The sequence below is a fragment of the Callorhinus ursinus genome, unplaced genomic scaffold, assembly GCF_003265705.2.
Source record: "Callorhinus ursinus isolate GAN/ISIS: 27379988/994484 unplaced genomic scaffold, GSC_fseal_2.0 scaffold1, whole genome shotgun sequence".
Lineage (NCBI taxonomy): Eukaryota > Metazoa > Chordata > Mammalia > Carnivora > Otariidae > Callorhinus > Callorhinus ursinus.
The window spans coordinates 18,121,711-18,140,397 of NW_027397063.1; the positions used below are offsets into that span (position 1 = coordinate 18,121,711).

The 18,687-nt window shown below is 39.6% G+C and overlaps 1 long non-coding RNA gene across 2 annotated transcripts in view; it reads left to right on the plus strand.

Annotated features, from left to right (window-relative positions):
• The window catches only part of LOC141372612 (uncharacterized), a 97,419-nt gene extending 83,625 nt beyond the window's left edge, over positions 1-13,794 (plus strand). For both annotated transcript variants that reach the window (XR_012377936.1, XR_012377937.1), the window contains exons 3-6: positions 1,006-1,151; positions 3,407-3,484; positions 12,260-12,381; positions 13,010-13,794. This is a non-coding gene — a long non-coding RNA (uncharacterized lncRNA). The remainder of the gene's footprint in view (positions 1-1,005; positions 1,152-3,406; positions 3,485-12,259; positions 12,382-13,009) is intronic.
• Positions 13,795-18,687: the final 4,893 nt, after the last annotated feature.

Genomic DNA, 18,687 nt, shown 5'->3' on the forward strand with positions numbered 1-18,687 from the left:
AGATTCCAAGGGCAGTTCTTAATTTTGGCTTCTGGAAATAGTTCTTTTCTTCTTTGGAGCAGAACTATTTAAACCAAATTAATTTTATTTTGTCCATCATTTTTTTTTTAAGATTTATTTATATATTTGAGAGAGAGAATGTGAATACAAGTGGGGGAAGGGCAGAGAAAGAGGGAGAGAGAGAGAATCTTAAGCAGACTCTCTGCTGAATGTGGAGCCCGACCTGGGGCTCCATCTCATGACCCATGAGATCACGACCTGAGGTGAAATCATGAGTTGGACTCAACCAACTGAGCCACCTAGGCACCCCTGCCCATCATTTCTATGCGTTTGTATCCATGTTTGTTTCCTTCCCTGTCAGATCAGTCTATCGTGTTTCTAAATGTCTGGGTAGAAATCTGTAGCATTGATTAGTATCTGCTGAGTAATTGCTACAAATTTAGCATATATTCAATATTGCTCCTACTCCCCTCTATTAGCTTCACTCAACTTTTAAAATTATCTGTCTTATCCTTTCTTCCCTGAGTAGTTTATAAACTCCCTGGGGGAAGATACTGTGTTTTGTTCTTTTTGTATTCTGCCTGTCTTCAAAAAGATCTAGCTTAATAAATGCTCAATGAATGTTTTTAAATATTCATTTTTAAAATGTATAATTTGAAAATAAGGTGGATCCACAGGAAGTTTTAAAAATATACATTAACTACTGAAAGAACGGTATCTCTCATCAAAACAGGGTTCGGGCTTTGGAATGGAAGTGATGAGGTTTTGTTTATAGTTTGTGAGAGTTGATAAAATATTGAAGAGAATCTTACTAATGTGAATCACGCCATTGTAGTCACATAAGCAATTAGGTCACCTCTGTGCCCTGATTTATATTACCATCAAGTAGATGTTTTTACTTCAGTCATTACTATGGCCACCAACAGTGGCAGGTGAAACTAGACTGTGCCTCATCTTAGCTGCACCGTGAAGCTGTTGCTTTCTGTCCTGGCCTCTTTGTCACAGCTCTGGGGAGATGCCTATGGGAACCTGTTCAGCCATTCTGCTGCATGGACGAAACCAAAAGGGAGAAAATTCTAACATCTCAATGGGCAACCCTTGACCAGTGGAGGATGGACAACTGGACAAATCATCTACTCTTTCATCTCCAGGTGAACAACTCTGAATCATATTCTACACAGCATCTCAGTCTCCAGTAGGATCATGGTCCACTTGCCCAGTAATGACCAGCGGGATAATAGACCCTTGTTTTATCTTTCTCTTCCTGGTTGTACTCTACCAAGACCCTTACTCTTATTCGTTAGGATTGCTGCCCCCAGATTACTTTCACCTTGTCACAGGCTCTTCTTTTTTGGGAGGAAACACAGGCTAAGACAACCACCAACATATCTTAGAACAGTTGGTAAAAGAGGCCTAACTTCCCTGAAGGAGAGTTTCAACTTTATCAGCTGATTCACAAATCTTATTTAGAAACATGTCTGTGAGGAAAAAAATCACCCAATTCAGAAATAGGGCATTTAGGCTCCTTGAGGAGATCTCCAGAAGGACAACTTCAATTCTTGTGGAGGAATCATTAAGTAACAGCTGCCAAGGAGGGTTAAATTAATAGGAAGAGGTAGGGAGGTGGACTGGCGCCCCAGAGCCAAAAAGAAAGGGAACTTAGGACTTCAAAAGAAGCTACATGTTATTCTTCCATATTTTGAGCTCTATATTCTCAACTGCCCTCTTCTTTTTTTTTTTTTTTAATTGAAAAGAATGCATTTTGGCATGGTTTAAAAGATACGCTATCACTATGTGGATCCAGTTAATAATTGACTCAAGATTCTGGTATCTGGTGTGCAGGGTAGATGACAAAGAAGTCCAGAATGCTACTTCAATAAAGCCCATTTTTCTTCGACAGATAAACCAGCATGTGACAGTAGACACTCAGGAAGTCGAGGCCAGAAGGAATAACATGTTCCCTACACACTTTAATCCTGGTTGTGTTCTCTGCCTTGACAAAATTGCTAAAAGTGCATTATCTCCATAAGTTGAGGAGTTTTTTGTGTGTCCCTTTCCCGTGGCTCTGATAAGCCTTACTCATAGTAGAGGATACTGGTTTGACTTTCAGCCACAACCTTTTGAGGAGTTATGCCTAAGGCAGGTCGAACAGGCACTTATGAAACAGAAATCTTGTCTATCTCTTAAGTAAATATTTATCAGATGGACTGCTGTATACATTTATCGTATCAGGAAGAGCCAACCTTAATATCAAACATGACTTCTTCCAAGCATAAACAGATTGTTATGTAAATACTAGGTGGCAGTGAAAACAATGAGAATAGCAAATTATCAAGAATCTACTTGTGCTGATCTAAGTACTGTGACTGGGTACTTTCCACACACCATTTCTAGTCCTCAGAACAGCCTTGCAAGGTAAATATTATTCTCCTTATTTTCCAGTGGAAAAAAATGAAGCTCAGAATTCTTCTCCCAAGGATATACAGCTGATAATGGCAGTACCTGGATTAAAATACTAATCATCAGGATCATAGTCATTAAGATTGCTGGCATTTATGTGTACATACTGATGATCACATCTGGGATGAGTACCTTCCATATGTTATTTATTCCAGTAATAACTCCTTGAGTTAGTCATAGCATGCCCATTCTATATATGAAGAAGGTGAAAGTGAATTTTTTTTTTTTAAGATTTTATTTATTTATTTGACAGAGAAAGACAACAAGAGAGGGAACACAAGCAGGGGGAGGGGGAAGGAGAAGCAGGCTTCCCACCAAGCAGGGAGCCCAATGCGGGGCTCAGTCCCAGGACCTTGGGATCATGACCTGAGCTGAAAGCAGACGCTTAATGACTGAGCCACCCAGGCACCCCAAAAGTGAATTAAAAAAAAAAAAGATTTATTTATTTGTGAGAGAGGGAGGGGGTTGGGGGGCAAGGGGCGGGGCAGAGGTAGAGAGTCTCAAGCAGACGCTGCGCTCAGCATGGAGCCCAACGCGGGGCTCAGTCCCCTGAACCTGAGATCTCGACCTGAGCTGAAACTAAGAGTCAGATGCTTAACCAACCATGGCACCCAGGCTCCCCAGGGAAGTGAATTTTGAAGGTTAAATGACTCCAACAAAGTCATACAGTGGGTACGTAGCAGCTCTGGAATTTTAACTGGGATATGAAAGAACGTTTCTAATGCCTTCACCCATTCCACTAAAGCTCCAAAAACAGATTTCTTATGTCCGGCCCTATGCCTGTCTCAACTGACATGTTTCTGTCAAGCATGTGCCAGGGAAAGTTCCACATCCCACTGTTGCCCCCAAGGGTCTGACTAATGCTGCTATCTTCAAGGAACTGCTAACATCTCTAGTTTCAGCAATGTGCAAAATAACTGATGCGAATAAAATCTCTTCCCCCAAGGCCTCTCTTATGCACAGTTCATTTTCTGGACTAACAAGACCAAGAGGTGGCCCTGCAGGGTCAAGCCCTGAAATGTGGGTAAGTTCAGTGCTTCAGTGAAGCCACAAGCAAGATTTAATGGAAAATAGGCACATTTTATGGTAAGTCAGTTTCGTTTCTGAGATTTTTTCACACAGTGTCTGAGGAGCAATGACAAGCTAGAAAACTAGATTGACAGTTGATTCAGATGTCTACCATTATAGTCTCCTTCCTTCTGATACAACATGTTTGTTTCTTAAATAGCAGAATTATAGATCCTCAGGATTAAAGGTAGAAATAATTTCATATGTAGGTTGCATAGCAACTTCCTGGGCTTTAGCAAGATATCTTTGACATTTTTGCATTCAGAGAAGAACCCAAGAACAATACAAAGGAGGGAGGAAACAGTCTCATTTTTATTCTTAGAGTTAGCAACAAGGTGGCAGACAATTTCCTTATTTTCTAACTGGATTCTCAAAATACCTAGCTTTTCATTTTATACTGACCCCTTAAACTGTCTCACCTAGGGACGCCTGGATGGCTCAGTCAGTTGGGCATCTGTCTTCAGTTCCGGTCATGATTACAGGGTGCTGGGATCGAGCCCTGCATCAGGCTCCTTGCTCAGCAGGGAGCCTGCTTCTCCCTCTCCCTCTGCTGCTCCCCCTGCTTGTGTTCTCTCTCTCTCTTTCTCTCTCTGACAAATAAATAAATCTTTAAAAAAACAAAACAAAATACTGTCTCACCTAAATAGAAAGTATGATTTTGCTGAGAGTTCCTTAAAATAAATCTAAAGCCTATTAACTAATTTCTAAATAGCAGAACAATGCAGTGATGTAACTGTACAACACACAAAAAAAGTTTTTATATGCACTTGTATACATGAACTAAAGAAGTGCATGGATAGAAATGGGATCCATTACTAATTAATGGTCAAGGCTCTGGCCTCTGTGAACAACTTCTACATCTGCACATTGCGGTTATCTATTTTAAGGATCTCTAATATTTTTCCACTTCCTAAGATTTTTGTGTATTCCACACAAACATAAGATCATATTATAGATGATACCCAAGGAGAAAAGATGAGGAATTCCTCATTATAAACTGCTAACTTACTAAAACTTTTTATCACCACCTCTTTCTGTGTTTCTTATGGTTTGGGCTTTTTCTCCACTACGTTTCCTCCTAACTTCCTGAAAAGGGATGACAGTGAGTTATGTTATCAAGCCATCTTTATTAAGAGACCCTTTCTCAAGAGGGCAATCCAGCTGGCCCTGGCTAGCCTTTGATTTGACAATGTCACTAGGAAAAAAAAAAAATCTCTGTCAATGATTTAAGGAAGTCCAGACTCAAGAGTGAAAGAGCAGAACCCAGGGGGTTGATCTGATTTTCCAAATCCTCTAACAAGAATTGAATACAAGCTCACAAGGAGGTCTTTCATAGGCTAATTTCTTCATTTCCTTCTTGAATCCCAAATAAGAGAAGGGAGTGTGGAACCTTCTCATGTAAAAGGAAATGTAGGAATGAAGCCTGCATATTCTCTTCCCATTCTTCAAGCAATTAGAGGAAGGGAACACTTGTATTTGATGAATGTCTTCCTTAAGAAAGGTACTTCGTATGGTAGAGCATTTGTAAAGAAGGCCTTATCTTCTTTATTTTCCCTATAAAGAGACTAGGTTCAAAGTGGTTAAATATCTCAAAAATAGCTACTTATGGAATGAGTCAGTTCTAGTATACCCTTTTCCTGTCCTACTGTGTTGTTTCCACTGTGCTAATAGAAGCAGGGGTTGGTTCTCGGAGGGGCTCATAGCCTACAGCAGTTGTTGACATTATAAGTTAGGTTGCTTTCCTAGTTTCGAGTTCAAGGATTTGAGTTGAATTAGTTAGGAGTTTTATAATGAAATCCTATTAAAAAATAGTGCTATGGACATCCTTATTAGGAATTGGTGCCCGTTGCGTTTCATTGTACCTATCAATTTTTCATGGCTTTATAAGTTAAATGTACTCGGAGAAGTTGAGAAAGTGTGTATCTATAATAAGAAGGTTTGGGGGCCGCAGGAATATGTATCCACCAGGAAGCAGCCTCTGATAATAGCCTCTATACAGGGCATAAAATGCATCATTGGTAGAAATGAAAACATGGCCTATCCCTGAACTCCTGAGGGAGCTAAGTCAGTGATGACAAAGTGTCATCTACGTCACATTTTCTTTGGTTCGAATCAGAACATGTTGGTTAATATTCCTGAAATTCAAATTATAATCGGGCAGTTGTTGTCTTGATAAAAACCAATATTTGTTAAAGTGAAGTAGTAGCAACCACAGGAACATAGTAATGGAAGAAAAGGTGTGGGTAGACTTTCTTTTTCCCCCCCTTTATTTTCACAATTTCTGTTTCCAGATTGCTCAATAACATCTGCTGGTAACTGAAAACTCTGCTAAGAAAATAAAGAACCCACTGGTCATGGCTTTGGAAACATACTGTGAATAACTCCTTCCTGAACATGTATTTCCAAGGCATGTCAGAACATCCTCCTGAGTTTGCTTTCATTTCCCTATTCCTGTAAATATTAAGGAGTATTCTTTCTTTTTTAGGTGTCGCCTGTCCCTTTACCTGCAACCTACCAAGACAAAATAAGTGTACCTTGGGAAATCCTATCAGTTTGGATTTGACATTTCTATTAATATTTCCAGTTATACCAGATGAAAAGTAGACATGTTGCTCTCTCCCTTCTTCCTCCCTTCCAACTTTACCTTCTTTTTTTTTTTTTTAAAGATTTTATTTATTATTCGTCAGAGAGAGAGCGAGCACAAACAGGGGGAGCGCAGGCAGAGGGAGAAGCAAGCTCCCTGCTGAGCAAGGAGCCCGATTCAGGGCTTGATCCCAGGACCCTGGGATCATGACCTAGGCCAAAGGCAGCTGCTTAACCGACTGAGCCACCCAGGCGTCCCTCAACTTTCCCTTATTTCTTAAAAAAAAAACAACAAAAAAACGCAACTTTGTACTTACATCAAAGACATAAATGTATAAAACTTCAGGAGGCAAATAACGAAAAACACTAATTCTTTGTCATTTCTGCCCATTTTCTTTTCCCCAAGGAAACTACATTCACCAATTATTTAGACACTGAATTTTATGTTTACCTTTACAGCTCTAGATGACATGTTTATTTGGCTACTTCTTGATTTTTCAGTTTTATGCATTATCTGTCAGGTTCTCACCGTAGGAAGTGAGGATGTAGTTGTCTTTCTCCCCCATTCCCACCACACCTGTGTGCCCTCATCCACATGCATCTTTCTACTCTGGTTATTTTATCATTTTGTTTGGGTTAGTATTCAGTGTTCACGTTATTATAAGGAATATCCACAGGTTTGCCATGTAGTAAATTATGATTACTTTTTCTTTCATGCATGTTCTTTTGTTCGTACTACATGACCATCAGCCTGTTTATGCCTGCTGGTCTGAGGTAATAAATAATCGTACTCCACCTCAGAAACACCGATTCAACACAATGTCTTTGCCAGCTATTAGGGCATTTTCTAGCCATTTTATTGTACCTAGGGAAATTTCTTCCCAGTCCTTTTCACTACTCTAGTTGGAACTGGTTGTCTATGCCCATTGCATAGCTGTCATTCTGGGATCCCTATCTATGTCATCTGGTGGAGCCCCTCAGCCCTTTCTATATTGATCTCTTTTCCCTGCATTATGCCTTCCTCTTTCTTTCTCCTTTTTTTTTTTTTAAGATTTATTTATTTATTTGAGAGAGAAAGAATGGGAGACAGAGAGCATGAGAGGGAGGAGGATCAGAGGGAGAAGCAGACTCCCCGCTGAGCAGGGAGCCTGATGCGGGACTCCATCCTGGGACTCCAGGATCATGACCTGAGCTGAAGGCAGTTGCTTAACCAACTGAGCCACCCAGGTGCCCCCTTTCTCCTTTTTTTAAAAGATTTATTTATTTATTTGAAAGAGAGAGAATGTGCATGCAAGTGGGAGGAGGGGAAGAGGGAGAGGAAGGAAAGAAGCAGACTCCCCACTGATCAGGGACACCCCCCCCCCCCCGCCAATGTGGGACTCAGTCTCATGACCATGAGATCATGACCTGAGCCAAAATCCAGAGTTGGACGCTCAGCCAACTGAGCCACCCAGGTGCCCTGCCTTCCTCTTTCTTGATTCATTCCTTCCTATTAATGGGCATGGGCACTCCTACTTTCTGCTATATATACTTTCATAACTTTTTATTTTTTTTTAAATAGAAACTTCCTTCTCCTTTTTATTTATTTTTGAGAGAGAGAGCAAGTGAGCAGTAGGGGGGGGGAAGAGGCAGAGAGAATCTTAAGCAGTCTCCATGCCCAGTGCAGAGCCCAACAGGGGGCTGGATCTCAAGACCCTGAGACCATGACCTGAGCTAAAATCAGGAGTCAGACGCTTAATCAGCTGAGCCACCCAGGTGCCCCTGATTTTGTTTTTTTTTTTTTAAGTGCAGTAAACCTATACATGGAAGAAGAGATTAAATGAGACAACACTTGGCTTTTTATAAAATCCCAACACTACCTTTTTTCTACCTTCACCTACCCCTGCTCCCATCCATATTTTTTGTCATAGATGGGCTCCTGATAGATAACAGGAGAACTATGTCTTAGAGGTAATACCACATACAACACTTTATTCTCCTTTTTAAAAAATAATTACTTTTACTTCTCTTTCTTGATTTGCTAGTTTAGATTTTATCTAATCATTTCCTACTATAGAATGTTAGGATTTACTGTCTTTTATGTGATCCCACCTTTCTCAACTCACTCTTCCTATTCTTCCCCATTCCCAATATAGTTAAGTCATAATTTTTGGTCAATATCTAGAGTTTATTATGGCTATGCAGTTATTTTTGGAAGTAGGTCCCATAGTGGATAGGATACAATTCCCCATGGCTTTTTTGCATTTCTGCACATTTTATGACTAGAGACAGTGACAGCTTTGTTCCACACTACCATTTCAAGAATATGTATAGTCAGCAGCTTTGGAAGACAGTGATGTGTCTCCCTCCAGGCCAGGGGACAGGTTTGTTTACTGTCCAGTATGTTGAAGATGATGTCTCCCTCTGAGGTGAAGGTCATGCAGGCTTGCTTTCAGCCCATCATAAAAGACTGGGGTTCCCTAAGCTCAGGGGTCCTCAGCTGTGATACAATTCCACAGCATGTGAAGTATCCACCTGGGCCATTCTTTGTCACCCCCATTGGACATGGAGGGCAAGGGGAGTCAGAGCAACTGTGAGGTTCACGCTGCTTGCTATTCTGTGAGTAATAAAATTCTTCGCTTCTGGTCCAGGAGTCTCCAGTCATTTGCCAGCATCCATGGAACTCTGGCAGGCCAATTTGTTGGCTTGTAAGTAGGGTAAAGTCTCAGACTCCTTCTCGTTCTTTACAATAGTAAACTCTGGCTTCATTTTTTTTCCTGTACTTTTTAGAAATTTCTCATACTTAGTACTTGCTTTTTGTTTTGTTTTGTTTGTTTATTTTTTGTTTTTTTGCTAACTTTGAAACCCCTGATGAGATGCACTGAGAAAATCATGCCATGATTTCCACGGTATTCCTGTCAAGGATGTATAACCTGCATCTGGCCCTGACATACACTGTGAGGGTCATCCAATAGAATGTAAAGCTTATACTTTTTTATTTTATTTTATTTTATTTATTATTTATTTATTTATTTATTTATTTATTTAACCCCGCTGAGCAGGGAGCCTGATGAGGAGCTTGATCCCAGGACTCCGGGATCATGACCTGAGCTGAAGGCAGATGCTTAACTGACTGAGCCACCCAGGGACCCCCAAAGCTTGCTTTTCAATTGAGGTTCAAAACACAACTGATGGTAATGAGTATATGAGCACCTACACACACATGCATGTGTGCACACACAGACAGACACACGGGGCAGGGGAGAGAACGAAAGAGGACATTGGTGATCGTATATATTCAGGAAATGCTGATGTTTGGAAAATTTGAACAAAAAGGTTACAGGAGATCTTTGTTCTTTTTTTTTTCTTCTAATTTTAAGTAATCTCTGTACCCAACATGGGGCTTGAACCTACAACCATGAAATTAAGAGTCGCACGCTCCACTGACTGAGCCAGCCAGGAGCCGCAGGAGATCTTTGTTTTGATCTGGAAATTTTTATATAAGTCACTTCGTAATAAAAGATTGGATTGCTAAAATGCTGGTTGGAAGCCCTGTGTTCACAGAAAGCTTATCAAGTGTCATGGCTTCATTGTGGAGCGGTCAGGAAGGAGCTGGGCTAACAGTCTTGCTGTGGAACTCCTGGCTATCCATATCTATAGGGCTAGACAGTTTCCCCAGAAGACTTTCTCTGCTATTTCACATGACGGAGTGTAATCCTGACAGTCAGCCTTCTCAAGGCCCAGAGTGGAAGGGGACTAGGGAGCTCCCTGAGAGTAGACTCATTCAACATCTCAGTTATCAGTAGGTATATACTTTTTTTTTTAAGATTTATTTATTTGAGAGAGAGAGAGAGAGCACAAGCAGGAGGGGCAGAGGGAGAGGGAGAGAGAGTCTCAAGCTGACTTCACACTGAGCATGGAGCCTGATGTAGGGCTCGATCTCACGACCCTGAGATCAGGACCTGAGCTGAAACCAAGAGTCCGGTGCTTAATTGACTGTGCCACCTAGGCTCTCTGGAATCTACCATCTTCTATGATACGTAGTCATGTGCCTGCATGGACTAAAGAGCCATGCCAGTCTCCTTATTAAGACTTTTAACAAATTCTCACTGTTTTCAGCTCTACTTGCAAACCTAGTGCCTTCAGAAGCCCGTGGTTCCTTTATTGATGGATATGTTCTGAGTTTCTGTGGCATGACTCAACTTGCTTAGCGTTGGGATCTTCGTCTTCAGGTACTTAGCCAAACAGAGAACGCTAAAACCTATGTCATTTACAACTAGGTTATCAGCTTTCCATCTTCCAGTGTTTTGTGGACCATAATCATTTGCTGTCATCACCTCTTCCTTCTCTGTTTTTGTGGGATTATGCCTGCAAAAATTTTTTTGTTATTTTAGTGGGATTTCAGGAAAAAGCAAAGAGAAATATTTTTTTTGTCTTGTTTTTCTACCTGCTATAATTAACAGGAAGACCTTTCATTACCTGAACTTTCTTTCTATTGAAGACTAACTTCCTGCAAGTGAGGAAAGAGATGGTCTGTGTAATCATTTGGCACAGACTCCCGGCCAACACTAAAATACCATTATATTAGGAAAGGAGAATTTTTTTTTAAAGATTTTATTTATTTATTTGACAGAGAGAGACACAGCGAGAGAGGGAATACAAACAGGGGGAGCGGGAGAGGGAGAAGCAGGCTTCCCGCCAAGCAGGGAGCCCGATGCTGGGCTCGATCCCAGGACCCTGGGATCATGACCTGAGCCGAAGGCAGACGCTTAACGACTGAGCCACCCAGGCACCCCTGGAAAGGAGAATTTTTAAAAGGTGGTTTTTTTGTTTGTTTGTTTGTTTTTGTTTAATAAAAAGGAAGGAATTATTTTCTGGATATTGATTTTTTTTATAAGTGAACTTTGTTAATGTTGTGTTTCCTATTCTTATACTGCTTTTTCTTCATATCCAACTGACATTTGGCTAAAACTGGGCAGAGGAAAAATGTTCTGCTCATAGAATACTTTTACATTCCACATGCATTCATAACAAGATAAAACTTTTATTCTATTTCAAGACCATGGCTAGAAATAGCCTCCCCAGTTTTCTCTTATAATTTGTTTGAAATACAAGTAGTGGGGCGCCTGGGTGGCTCAGTCGGTTAAGCATCTGCCTTCGGCTCAGGTCATGATCCCGGGGTCCTGGGATGGAGCCCTGCATTAGGCTCCCTGCTCAGCGGGAAGTCTGCTTCTCCCTCTCCCACTCCCCCTGCTGGTGTTCCCTCTCTTGCTGTCTCTCTCTCTCTGGCAAATAAATAAATAAAATCTTTAAAAAAAAAAAAAGAAATACAAATAGAGAAACTATTGACATGTTTAGAAGGGCTTTTTAAAACATACATTCAACCTTAATTTTTACCTCTGAGAAAAAGGTCATTAAGTCTAATTGTGCACTGGGGAAGTCTGGCGGGGCTGCGATGAACTCACAGGGACCAAATGACATATTTAAAACTTTCAAGAGAAATACATCTGTTGGCTGCTAAGTGAACTACGAGCATCAGGTAGCCTACAATTTCAACCTTGGATTGTGCTACATTGCTTTTATAACAGACATATCTTTGTGAAGCTGAGAGTTCAGTGGTTGCTATGATAAAAAGCAGATAGCACATGAAAATCAATGTGGAACAGGAAATGAGGGTCCCGTTTCTAATCTGATTCCAAAGTTTGAGTGTATAGGGCCTATATTAGTCAGGTTCTCCAGAGAAACAGATCCAGTAGGATATACAAAAATACATACATATACACAGACATACATAGAAGCATGGATATAGAGAAAGAGATAATTAACAAGGGATTGGCTCATGTGATTATGGAGGCTGAGGAGTTCTGTGATCTGCCGGTCTGTTAGCTGGAAGCCCAGGAAAGCTGGTGTTGTAGATTGAATCCAAACCTGAAGGCCTGAGAACGAGGGGAGCTGATGGTGTAAATCACACTTTGAGTCTGAAGACCCAAGAACCCGAAGGCAGGAGAAGATAGATATCCCAGCTCAGGCAGAGAACAGAGAGCACATTTGCCCTTCATCTGCCTTTTTGTTCTATTCAAGCCCTCAACAGATTGGATGATGCCCACCTGAATTGGAGAGGGCAGTCTTCTTTACTCAGTCGACAGATTCAAATGCTAATCTCTTCCAGAAATGCTGTCAGAGACACACCCAGAAACAATGTGTTACCAGCTCTCTTGGCATCCTTTAGCCCTGTCAAGTTGACACGGAAGTTAACCAGTACAGTGCCCGACAGGCGCATGGACCTCACTGGTAAGTGTAGTGATTATAAAATGTGTCCAAAATTATTTGATAATTTTTCTTCTAAGAGACAGAGCCTAATTTTTCTTATCTTGAGTATGGGCTGAACTCAGTAACTAGCTTCTTAAAAAGTGAAACATGGCAGAAGTGATTGTGTAGCTTCCAAGTCTGTTTCATAAAAGGCATTGAAGCAATTCCTTGCTTTCCCCCTTGGATTGCTCATTTTTGAGCAAGCCAGCTGCCATGTTGTGAAGACACTCAGGCAGCCCTATGGAAGTGACCATGTGACAAGGAACTGAGCCTGTTTTCCAACAGCCAACAGGAAACTGAAGCTTTCTGCCAATAGTCACATGAATGAGCCATCTTGGAAGTGGGCCTTCCAGCCCTCCTTGACATCCTGACTGCAACCTCGGGAGAGATTCCGAGACACAGACACCCAGTTAAGCCCCTCCCAAATTCCTGATCCACAGAAGAGATGATAAATACAGCTGACTCTTGAACAACTCAGATTTGAACAGCATGGGTCCACTTGTACACGGGTTTTTTTTTTTTTTTGATACAGTACAGCACTATAAATGTATTTTCCTTATGACTTTCTTTTCTTTTCTTTCTTTCTTTCTTTCTTTTTTTTTTTAAATAGGTGCCAGCCCAGCATGGAGCCCAATTCAGGGCTTGAACTCACAACCTTGAGATCAAGACTTGAACTGAGATAAAGAGTCGGATGCTTAACCAACTGAGCCACCCCAGGCGCCCCTACTTATGACTTTCTTTTTTTTTTTTTTTTTGAGATTTTATTTATTTATCTGACACACAGAGAAGAGAGCAAAAGCAGGGAACGGGGCAGAGGGAGAGGAAGAAGCAGATTCCCCTCTGAGCAGGGAGCCAGACATGGGGCTCGAGCCCAGGACCCTGGGATCATGACCTGAGCTGAAGGCAGATGCTTAACTGACTGAGTCACCCAGGCGCGCCTACTTATGGCTTTCTTAATAACGTTTTCTTTTCTCTAGCTTACTTTACTGTAAGAATACAGTATATATTTCATATAATATATGTAAGTAAGGAAATAAGTAAATAACATATAATAAACTATTTTATCTGTAAGGCTTCTGGTCAGCAGTAGGCTATTAGTAGTTAAGTTTTGAAGGGGCCAGGGGTACCGCATATTAACTTTTAACTCCTCCAAAACTTAACTACTAATAGTAGTTAAGTACTAATAGTACTAATAGTACTAATTGTTCAAGGGTCAATTCTGTTTGTTTTTTAAGCCATTAAATTTTGGGGGTAATTTGTTAAACAACAATTGATAATAGGTTAGTGTGGAATGATGAAATAAAATACTATTTTTTCTTTCTGTTTATGTGTATTTTCTTTCAAATAGCTGTGAAGTTGTTAGAAACTACTTTTTTTTAGAAGCTCAATACTTCTTAAGTTGATAAATCTAACTACTTAATGAACAGAACTTTGGGTGTTATTTTGTCCTGGAACAGCATGAAAAAATTGCCGAGACACTAAGTGTGCTATTCACTGAGAAAGTTTGAGAAACTCATCATTAAATTAAAGATAGTTGCTAAATCTTTTTTTTCCTTTAATTTCTTTAGGCAAATACATAATTGTTACCTATTTTTGGAATGGAAAAGTTTAGTATTTTTGATTCTGAATACGTTTTTTACTTATCATGTCTGTAGAGCCATGAAAATGGAGAAAAAATTACATGTGGTGTTAATGTCCCTCAAGAAAAGTGATCATTTGAGAGTAAATTGATTACTATTCAATGAATATAAATGAAATTATTTTATAGATATCAATATATCTATATTTGGGCTAAGATAAAATTTAGGGATAAATTAACTTGCACATACAATGAAGCATGTAAATACTAGCTTATGGATATAGCAATATATGCTTTCAGTGTAGCGGTCTGTTTACTGTGAATAAGAAGATATGAAGCTCCCCCTAGTGGTACTTGTTGATATAATTCATGGCAGAAAAAACAAGTTCCTTCCTTTACCTTGGGACAGTTGTAAGGTACTTACCTGTTTTTTTGTTTTGTTTTGTTTTGTTTCATTAACAGTATTAAATCCTTGGTTATGACTTTGCATTTGAAGGTTTTTAAAGGCAAGCAGAGCACCCATTTTGTTTTTTAGCCAAACTCAACAGCATCGGGTAGCTTTATTTTATATAAGAAAAAAAAAATCTTTTCATGCTAATACATTGTAAAGCAAAATTCAAACTTGATGCTGTATGAATTTTTTTCAAAGCAGATTACATCAGCATTATGCAAGCAACTTACAAGCATAAGGTACTCTTCACATTTGAATTGAATCGGTTGTAATATAGCATCTGCCAACTTTCTTGTCCATGTAGTAAACAGATATTTAAAACACTTTGTGCTAAATGTTTAACTATGCAGAGGGTTGTGGGAAGAGGAAGCGAGCGATTCAGAAAAGCAAACAGGTGTAGTGTGGTTCTGCAGATGATGGGAGTTCTGCGGATGCCATAGGAGCCCATGCAAAGCACCTCACCTGGCCCAAGGAAACAGACAAGGCCTCTAAAGGAAGAAGCATATAAAGGCTGTGAGCAAGAATTGACCTGGTAAAGTTGTTTTGCTCTTTTGATTTATTGTAGTTTTACAAAATGACAGTTTTAATAAACTGTTACTTGGACTCAGTATAAATTGCTCTAACAAAAGGATAACAACCATGCGTTGTGAATTTGCTAATTCCTTCTATTTGTACTTGTAATGGGAATATCTGTTCTATTTGTTCTGAGAACGATGACATTATCACCTCTCAGAACCAAGAGTCATTTTCACTAGGAAGACTTCTCCAAGTGTTTACTTAACCTTGTCTTCAGAATTGCCACCCATCTGTTCTCCAAGGGTGATTAATCATTTATGCTATGTGAATAGATGATGATTAATTTAGTCCACAATGCCTTTAACAGAGAGCCTAATTTTAAAAATGCAAAATCATCTCAGTGTATTTTTAACAAGAATTAATAACAATTAGTTTACACTTTTATAGATAAGTATAGTTTGTAGACACATATGAACTTGGTGTAATTTTAGGACCCAACAGCATCCTATTTAGAATACCAATCTAGTTCTACAAATGTCTGTTCCCTGCAACAGACTGGATCTGTATTTTACCCCTTGTCCTGGTTCCAGAGGTTATAGTTACCCATAGAGAAGTTAATAGGAAACACAGGAAGCTAGGAGATTAGAAATAAAAATTTTTAATGAATACCATATTTTTACTCAGTTGACCGAAGAGAAGCCTTAAAAGTATTGTTAGTTTTACTTAATTTAATATAACAGAAAAATAAGTGAATTTCAAACATGTAACAAGTAATTTGGCAATTATATATTTGTTCCTAGTTATTTCTTTTAATCTTGAGTCAGAATTCAAAATTCTTTAAGGTAGGTGGGTTGCAAAGGTAGCAAATAAGGAATAGCCTTGTGTTCGGGACAGCGTGGGCACTGTCAGATCTAAAGAAAGTTTATATTCTAAGTATTCTTTTGGTTGCAAGTGAAGAAATCTGATCCAGCCTTATTTAAACAAAAGGTAGATTTATTGGCCTGTGTGACAAGTGAGGAGGAACTGGCATCAGGTACAACTAGCTGGAAGAAGAAACAAAATGGTCATTCCTTCTCTTTCCATCTCTGCTCAGCCACCCCTGGGCTTTCTATGTGTTGACCTGGTTTGGTTAGAGTGCACAACCCTAGGTCCTGTGGACACATCTAGGTCCTTGCTACTCCCAGTGTTGTCCACAGATCAGCAGCAGAGGCTTCTTCTGGGAGCTTCTTAGAAAAGCAGATTCTCAGGCCCTCATCCTGCTGAATCAGAATCTGCATATTAAAAGATCCCTAGTTGATTGGTGTGCATATTGAAGTTTGAGAGTGTCCATATCAGACCACTGTGGCTAGAAAAAGGGGTTTTTAAACCTGGCTGGGCCTGGGTCCTATTAGCATTAAAAGGAATAGGGGTGGGGCACCGGGGTGGCTCAGTCGCTTAAGTATCCTCCTCTTGATTTAGGCTCAGGTTATGATCTCAGGGTGAGATTGAGGACCCCCCTCCACCCCCTCCACCGCCCTCCCCCTGATGCTCTCTAGTGAGCTCTTCTCTCTCTCTGTCACTCTTAAAAAAAAAAAAAAAAAAGAATAGGGGTGTGGGAGGGCAGCTCAGCTCCCCCAGAATCACATGACTGGGCTGAGAGAATGTAATCCAGAAATGTATGGATGGACAGTGAAAAATAGTGCATTATCAGTGCAACAGAAAAGTGATGATTTTGGCCGGAAGAAGGGAATGGTTTAAGATCAATCTTAATTTTGAAAAAAAGTTGGGGACTTCTAAGATGGTTTCTAATGGAAAGAAGCTGGAAAGAAGAGAGTGGCTGTGTATGTTTTATATGTTGTACATATGTGTTAGTATCAGAGTCTTCTTTATGAGATAAACTTATGAGTCTCAGAGGAAAACAAGTAAGCCAAACTTTATAACTTTGATTATCTGCCTGAGAAAAATATCTTATTTCTATAATGGACTTCTGTCATCTTTATTGGCTGCCTAGCACATGACCTCTCCTTATGTTTTAGGAATTCCCTATTTTATGTGACCTTCTGGGAGGCAGGGGTCACCTTCTGCTGTATGAGGGAGATGCCACTCAGGCGGTTCTGAACTTAGAACTGTCCTGCCCTCTGCTTATTGTTCAGCCGCTACTGTTCTGAAATTCCCAGGAAAAGTTTAACAAAGAGACCTGCGTTTTTCTTTTGTCATGGGTCTCACAAATTGTGTGGCTGATCCTTCTTGGACCTAATAATGCTGACTAATAATGCTGCTTTTTCTAAAACACAAGTTAGTCGGATCACTTTGCTCCTAATATCTTCTTAGCCCGTGTAGGCATCTTGATCTGACTAACTTGTCTTCTAGAAAGAGAAGTATCAGTCAGCATTGTTCCTGTATACTACTTTTGTGGCAGTTATAATCATCCCATGTGCTGTAATTATTTGTGAATCCATATTATGTCTTATATTACGTTGGGAATTTCTGGAGTACAAATTGTGTTCCTGCAGTATGATATCCTCCGTCATCTATGTATGTATGTTTTCATCTATCTGTCCATCATCTATCTAGGTATCTACCTATTTATAGTTGAGCAGCATGTTTTTAATAACATAGTCTCATTTAATCCTCATCTAAGCCTGTAAGTATTGCTGCTTTTGCTGCCGCTGTTTATTATTATTGTTGCTGTTGTTGTTGTTATATACTTATTATTGCTGAAGGACTGTGGTTTCGGAGGCATCTTATGTCCAAGTCTTTCACTGTAATGACGTTAGGGTTGAAACCCAGGGGTGATGTGAATATTTCCTCTCTATATATGCATTACATTTTCTAAGGTGCTTCCATAATCATTTCAAGAATGAAAACTTCCATTACACAGATGAAAAAACAGATTTTGACAGACCACTCAAAGTATAGACATAATAATTAGCAGGTTCAGAGTTTGATGTGAGCCTGACTGCATGAATGTGGCTGTAGTGGTAGTAAAAAATGAAAAAAAAATTGAGCTACATATATAATCAAATGGTTGTAGTTTACATTCCTACAGGTTTTCAAAAATGGCATATTTAAACTAATAAGTGTTCTTTTTTTTAAGATTTTATTATTTGACAGAGAGAGACACAGCGAGAGAGGGAACACAAGCAGGGGCAGAGGGAGAGGGAGAAGCAGGCTTCCCACAGAGCAGGAAGCCCAATGCAGGGCTTGATCCCAGGACCCTGGGATCATGACCTGAGCCGAAGGCAGACACTTAAGGGCTGAGCCACCCAGGTATCCCCTAACAAATGTTCTTAAGACAGGAGGGAGGACTAGAAAATACTACCTGCTTCATTTTATCTTTATCACTTTATTTATTTTGAAAATGTTTCTTCATGTGCATTTTGGCTGCTACAAAATCTCTACAAACATAGTTAAAATAGTTTCAGCTAATCTGATAATATAAATATTTTTGAAAACATAACCACCAGGAATGCTCAGTATCTTTGAGAGTTCATGGCAACGAAAATTATTATAGGAGTTATATACACAAGCCAGGTTATTCAAGTATTTAAACAAATATTTGATTATCTCATTAGCTCTAAAGCAAGTATTTCCAACTAATAATTTAAAAGATTTTCTATTTGGAAAAACACTTTTTTTTATTTTTTTGGTGAGAAGGTGAGATTTATGTTGGAAGAAAATACCCTGATAAAATGTCAATTTTCTGAAATTAAATATAATTTGAAACCTGCTATGTAATGTCTATAGAATAGAATAGGACTTG